Raw genomic sequence first — 7,597 nt, 5'->3', positions numbered from 1 at the left:
CACGAAGGTCCCTTTCAAAACTTCACTTCTAAGTCAAAATTGTACATAACAGGTGCTTGGGGGTGGGAGTGGCCAGGCAGGATCTCGGGGTTCCAGAGGCTCAGGCCTGGGGTATTCCTTGTGCCCTTAGGAAGTGCCTGGGATCCCCTTGGGCTCTGTGATGGCACTGCACGGAGAATTTCCACAGCGCTCCACAAAGGGAGGTTAGGCTTTTACCCAGAGTTGCAGAGCCAGCAACCACGCCATGGTTGCTGGGCCATCCCACCCCCTGTTTTGTGGACAGAGGCACCCCCTTCCCCCTCCACCAAGCCCATGTGGGGTGCAGAGTGTGGGCCTTGGGATCAGACCTCCCCTCTGTGTGATCCTCATCTGTGAAACCACTGGTGGAGATGCTGCCAGGACTCCGAATGTCACCTATGGCCTGGCCACATGGGTTATGCATGCCCCCCACCCCCGCCTCCCACCCACAGAATTTCCCAAGTCTGAGTCATCCCCTGCTCCAGCTGAGCCTGTGCCTGGAGGTATGGGGGAGGTGCATGTCAGGATCTGAGCAGAGGCTGAGGCTGGGCTGCTTGAGGAACTGCAGACCCCCAGGGTGAGCCAGTCTGTCTCGCCTCTATGGACCAGACCCTGGGATGTGGGATCAGACCTGAGTGACCATCTGGACCAACAGCGACCTCACACGGACACTTCACTGATGGAATCCAACGCAAGGAAAGGGCTGGCCCCTCTATTTGTCCTGGACCATGTGGGCTTGGCTAGGGTGAGGGTGGGGCTAAACTCACAGGCCTGCCCCGACTAACTGCTCTCCACACCCACCCAACACTCAGGGTGGGACAGAAATGAAATTTCTGGGTGGGAAAACAGGCTGTTGGCAGGGTCTGTTGGGTCCACAATCTCTCGATGACTCCTGCCCCTTACCGGGGACTCCTGCCTCTGCCAGCCCTCCTGTGTTGCATAGCTGCTCTTACAACTAAAATTAGAGGCTGTGAATGCAGGTTCCAGATGAGTCGTCTTGCCAACAGCCACTGGCCTTTGCATTCTCTTCCAGTCCACGGATACACGTTCATGGCAGCTGCCAGGGACATCTGTGCTCCGTGGTGTGACCCGGATGAAGGTGGGAGAGGAGCAGGGCTGAGAGTGACTCTGCGGTACATGAACAGCAAGTGGACACCCTTATGCCCAAACAAAGAGAAGAAAGGTCTGAGCGGGGGTCCCAGGTCCCAGCTCTCTCAGCCCCTTGCCCAGTGCTCCCGCAGGGCAGGCTGTGAGCTTTGAGATGGGATCAGCGTTGTTGTGTTAGTTGCTTCAGTACTGTACGACTCTTTGCGGCCCCATGGACTCTAGCCCGCTAGGCTCCTCTGTCTGTGGAACTCTCCAGGCAAGAATACTGAAGCGGGTTTCCATTTCCTCCTCCAGGGGATCTTCCTGACCCAGGGATCAGACCCAGATGTGCCACGTTGCAGGCAGACTCTTTATCATTTGAGCCGCCAGGGATGACTGAGCCCAAATGCAGGCTTCGCCACTCATTAGCAGAGTTAGATTTTTGCAGGCATCTTTCACCTCTTAGCTTAGTTTCCTTAACCGTGTGAGGGTGAGTGAAGTGAAGTGGCTTGGTCGTGTCCGACTCTTAGCGACCTCATGCACTGCAGCCTACCAGGCTCATCCGTCCATGGGATTTTCCAGGCAAGAGCGCTGGAGTGGGGTGCCATTGCCTTCTCCGTTGACAAGCTATTTGCATTTAGTAAATTCCCTTAGAAATACACCCCGGAAAGCCTTCCTCTTCCTCTCTAAAGGTAACGGTAGTGCAACAAAATCAGTAACAATTTTAGAAAGATGAAACAGATAACTTCAGTAATTCGCAAGTTAATATATGCCCGAAATCAAGGAAACAAGTCATGCTTATCCTAAGGATAATAAACTTATTGTTTGGAAAATAATATCATAAACACATAACCTCTGGATATGCTTTATTATGCCACAAATTTCCAGGAAATATAAGAAATATTTCTGAATGGGACTAATACTTTCACAAATACTAACACTTTATTGACAACAGTCAAGTATTTTAAGATAGTGTACATTTAAGTAACCTTTTAAAAATCTCGATGCTTTCTATAAAATTTAAAGGGACCTGTAGCAGATCCTACTTTGCTTTTCAACATTCGGTGTCAAAGCTGTATGTGATATAAATGCACATTTTAAGGACGGAAGGGAAGACAGCACATGACCTGCTCTGCCAACGTGGTCAGGCTCCTTCCTGCATCCGTACACGTGCCACCATGTCAGAGTTCATTATTGGAGACGCGCCTGGAAAACTGAAATCAAGGGGAAATTGTAACACGGCTGGGTCTTTAAAAGCATTAGCACCTGCTATAAATTTAAAGAGGGAGATGAGATATTTCTTTACTTCCCAATGGATTAAACAGAAAATTCAAAATACTTCTCTTATCTGGAGAATGAGTACACAAATATATTTTAAGGCCGGATACTGACACCATTTGCACAATATCCAGACTACGGATGGGAAACACGGCAATGCTGATATTTCTGCCACACATCCAAGGGTAAAGAAAGGGAGATGAGGACGTCACAGCCAAAGCCAGTGACTGAGCCTGGCACGCCACGTTGACAAGAGGGCGGCAAACCACTACTCCCACGCTGCGAATATTCTCCAAAAGGAGGCCCTTATGCAGTAAGTCTACAACTGTATCAACTTTGGTAATCTATCATTGAACTTTCGGGTAAATATATATCCTTGGACATATGAGGAGTTTTCCAGAGCCAAAGTCCATTATTAAATAAACTAAAGGGTGAAATAATGCTGATAGCTAAAATTCTGTTCATTTCAGTGATTCCAATGGAAGTTATGGGAGGAAAGAGGCAGGAGGAGCTGTTTCCAAACCGAAATGATGATCCGAATCACCACGTCTTGAGCTTATTCTACCCAAGGTCTCAAACCTACCAGGAAGTGGTAACCCAGGAACTCCTTTTAAGCAATCCCGCTGTGTGAGGGGAGGCAGTTTTTGTTTTGCGGGCTTTCTGTTGGCCACACTGCAAGGCTTGCAGAGTATTAGTTCCTCAAGCAGGGATTGAACACTTGCACCCTGCAGAGATGGCACATAGTGTTAACCTATGTTAACACTTTGTGGGAATTCCTGACGCTAAGCTGTTTCATGGGCTTCCCTGGTGGCTCAGAGAGTAAGGAATCTGCCTGCCAAGGCAGGAAACCTGCGTTTGATCCCTGGATCAGGAAGATCCCCTGGAGAAGGGAATGGCTACCTACTCCAGTGTTCTTGCCTGGAGAATGCTATGGTCAGAGGAGCCTGGTGGGTTACATTCCATGGGGTTGCAAAGAGTCAGACACAACGGAGGGAATAACACTTTCATGCTGTTTTTGCCCACCCAGCTTCTGACATCAATTATGTTGACAACTTTTCCAACACCACTTCAACAACTCTCAGAAGCACCAGCTGGGTGTCCAACATTGCGTTCAGTTCTGACGCTTGTTACCCAGAGTCAACACGGTCTCCATGGGTGAAGGGCTCACTCCACAAGACTGGCCCCACTGCAGATGCCACTGGCACATCGGGTCCCCGGAGTCCCACCACTCCCCGTTATGACTTGCTAGAACTGCTCCCGGAACAAGAATCTGACTGCCAGTCAAAGCATTTAGGAATGACCAGGTCAAAGCTCTGTCTGGTAGTCTGGGGCCAAGTAAGGTACATGGCGAACAGTGGTGTTACCCAGAAATAGCAAGTCTCCACTCCCTGCTGAACTTCATGTCCTAAATATCATGGTATCCTGATCAAATGTGGGCTGTTTTGGCAGTCGCTGTACCGAAAGACTCGGAGAAGGCAATGGCACCCCACTCCAGTACTCGTGCCTGGAAAATCCCATGGACGGAGGAGCCTGGTGGGCTGCAGTCCATGGGGTCTCTGAGGGTTGGACACGACTGAGTGACTTCACTTTCACTTTCACGCATTGGAGAAGAAATGGCAACCCACTCCAGTGTTCTTGCCTGGAGAATCCCAGGGACGGGGGAGCCTCGTTGGCTGCCATCTATGGGGTCGCACAGGGTCGGACACGACTGAAGCGACTTAGCAGCAGCTGCAGCAGTACCCAAAGACTGAGGAACACTTTGTGGTATTAAGAAACACCTGTTGCTATTAAGCTGGTTAGTTCACTGGCCTGACTCTAAGGCATGAAACCTGTTACTCTTTACTTTGGCAGCTAGGTGAGAGTGGGCCAGTAGAGTTGCACATAGTTTTATCTTGATAAAAGCATTGACTAAGGTTTCAACTTTCAGCCATATTAAATAGATTTAAAACCTTTAGATCTTTCTCACACACACATATATATAAAAAGTCCAACTCAGCTCAGTTTGCCAGGGACTTCCCTGCTTTGGGCACTTGAAAGTCCTACATCCTGGGAAAACTTTTGGTCCCAGACTCACTGGGATATGGGTCAAACCCATGCCACTTGCAAATGTCGGGGTAGGTCTGCCTGGCCTATAAATCTTCAGGAGGAACAGTCCTAGGATTGTTCATCTTATTGGGCAGGAAACAGCCTCACCGCTGGCTAGGAGACAAGTGAGAAAGTCACAGAGGAGAGACCAGCTCAGAAAGGAAAGAAACACTCAGCCATCCTCACTGTTTATGGTTCTGTATTCACAAACTCGCCTAGAACTCACTGGAGCATATTTATAAATCCAGATTAATGCAAACAGCTCTGTTTTGGGCCATTCATGGGTATCTGCAGAGCAGCCAAAACGTTCAAGTTGCCCCATACCTGCCGTTCCCAGCTGTGGCTGAACTGCTGTGCCTGCCTGTCTTGGTCCCTGCTATAAACAAGGGTCCTTTCTGTCATCGGTTTACTTCTTTGTTTCACATTGTGGTGCCCTTTGGTGGCGATTTTCCAGCTTAAAATTGTCCCCAGGCATAGAGCTGAGGGCCCCCTGGTACGGCCATGCTCAAGAAGGCTGTGCCGGCCTCACTATGGAGACGATGGCGTGTCAGTGAGCTTAGGAACGGCACCAGTGGCAGTTCCACATCCATGAGTCATGTGTGCGTCACATGAGGTGTCTTTAAACAGAAGCACCCATCACACAAGGCTGCGTTTTTTCTAAGTATTTATTGATTCATCTTGCAGCCCCTGGTCTTCAATGCAGCATCAAAGGGATTAGGTGCAGTGTGCGAACGCTTAGCTGAGGCACGTGAGGCACGTTGAGGCACTTGAACTCTCAGTTGTATTAACAGCCTGTGGGATTTAGTTCCCTGAGGAGGGATCAAACCTCAGCGCCCTGCATGGGGAGGGCAGCGTCTTAGCCACGGGATCATCAGGAAGACCATCTTTTTTATTCCAATCCTGGTAAAATACGCAGAATGTAAAATTTCCTATTTTAACCAATTTTAAGATCCAATAAGTCAATCCTGAAGGAAATCAGTCCTGAATATTCATTGGACGGACTGATGTTGAAGCTGAAACTCCAATATTTTGGCAACCTGAGGCAAAGAACTGACTCATTGGAAAAGACCCTGATGGTCGGAAAGACTGAAGGCAAGCAGAGAAGGGGATGACAGAGGATGAGATGGTTGGATGACATCATCGACTCAATGGACATGGGTTTGAGAAAACTCCGGGACTCGGTGATCGACAGGGAGGCCTGGCATGCTGCAGTCCATGGGGTCACAAAGATTCGGGCCCGACTGAGTGATTGGACTGAAGAGCACTGAAGTGTATTTGACTTTCTCTGGTTCTAAGTTGGAAGCAAGACAAAAACTGGGGAAGCTGTCGGTGATCAGGGCTTCCCTGGTGGCTCAGACGGCAAAGACTCTGCCCACAGATCCTGGTCTTGTGAGGACGGCTGTCACCGGGTTATTGTTTGGCTTCCTGGACCGGTTGCTAGAGATAGTGATCTGACCGCCTACAAGTCTGACTCCCCTTGTGGCGGGTGTCCGGGGCCAGTTACTTCAGATGCTGGGTTGGTTTCCTTGGCTGGTTGCTACATATGTCAGAATTCTCTTTTTATGCGTGGTCTGGCTATTGTATGTTCCTATATTCAGTCTCCAGTGGGGGAAGGCAGACAGAAACTTTGCTTATGCAAGACACGGAACCAGCCTAAATATCCATCAACAGATGAGTGCATACACACGTGGTGTATATATACGCAATGGAATATCACTCAGCCATTAGAAAAGAATGAAACAATGCCATGTGCAGCAACACGGATGCACCTAGAGATTATCACACCAAGTGAAGACAAAGGAAGACAAATCCCATATGATCTGACTTATGCACGGAATCGAAAATATGATGCAAATGAACTTGTATACAAAACAGAAACAGACTCCCAGACACAGAAGACAGACTTATGGTCACCAAAGACGCGAGGGGGTGTGAGAGCGCTAAATTAAGAGTTTGGGGTTCTTGCTGTTGTTGTTCAGGCACTAAGTTGCGTCTGACTCTTTGTGACCCCATAAATTATAGCCATAAATTATAAAAAGTAGCAAGGAGAGATAAGAAAGCCTTCCTCGGCGATCAATGCAAAGAAATAGAGGAAAACAATAGAATGGGAAAGACCAGAGGTCTCTTCAAGAAAATTAGAGATACCAAGGGAACATTTCATGCAAAGATGGGCTCAATAAAGGGCAGAAATGGTACGGACCTAACAGAAGCAGAAGATATTAAGAGAGGTGGCAAGAATACACAGAAGAACTGTACAAAAAAGATCTTCACGATCCAGATAACCATGATGGTGTGATCATTCACCTAGAGACAGACATCCTGAAATGTGAAGTCAAGTGGGCCTTAGAAAGCATCACTACGAACAAAGCTAGTGGAGGTGATGGAATTCCAGTGGAGCTATTTCAAATCCTGAAAGATGATGCTGTGAAAGTGCTGCACTCAATATACCAGCAAATTTGGAAAACTCAGCAGTGGCCACAGGACTGGAAAAGGTCAGTTTTCATTCCAATCCCTAAGAAAGGCAATGCCAAAGAATGCTCAAACTACCGCACAATTGCACTCATCTGACACGCTAGTTAAGTAATGCTCAAAATTCTCCAAGCCAGGCTTCAGCAATATGTGAACCGTGAACTTCCTGATGTTCAAGCTGGTTTTAGAAAAGGCAGAGGAACCAGAGATCAAATTGCCAACATCCACTGGATCATCGAAAAAGCAAGAGAGTTCCAGAAAAACATTTATTTCTGCTTTATTGACTACGCCAAAGACTTTGACTGTGTGGATCACAACAAACTGTGGAAAATTCTGAAAGAGATGGGAATACCAGACCACCTGACCTGCCTCTTGAGAAACCTACATGCAGGTCAGGAAGCAACAGTTAGAACTGGACATGGAACAACAGACTGGTTCCAAATAGGAAAAGGAGTACGTCAAGGCTGTATATTGTCATCCTGCTTATTTAACTTATATGCAGAGTACATCATGAGAAATGCTGGGCTAGAGGAAGCACAGGCTAGAATCAAGATTGCCGGGAGAAATATCAATAACCTCAGATATGCAGATGACACCACCCTTATGGCAGAAAGTGAAGAACTAAAGAGCATCTTGATGAAAGTGAAAGAAGAGAGTGGAA

The sequence above is a fragment of the Bos javanicus genome, chromosome 5 (genome assembly GCF_032452875.1).
Source record: "Bos javanicus breed banteng chromosome 5, ARS-OSU_banteng_1.0, whole genome shotgun sequence".
Lineage (NCBI taxonomy): Eukaryota > Metazoa > Chordata > Mammalia > Artiodactyla > Bovidae > Bos > Bos javanicus.
This window is presented reverse-complemented; position numbering follows the sequence as displayed.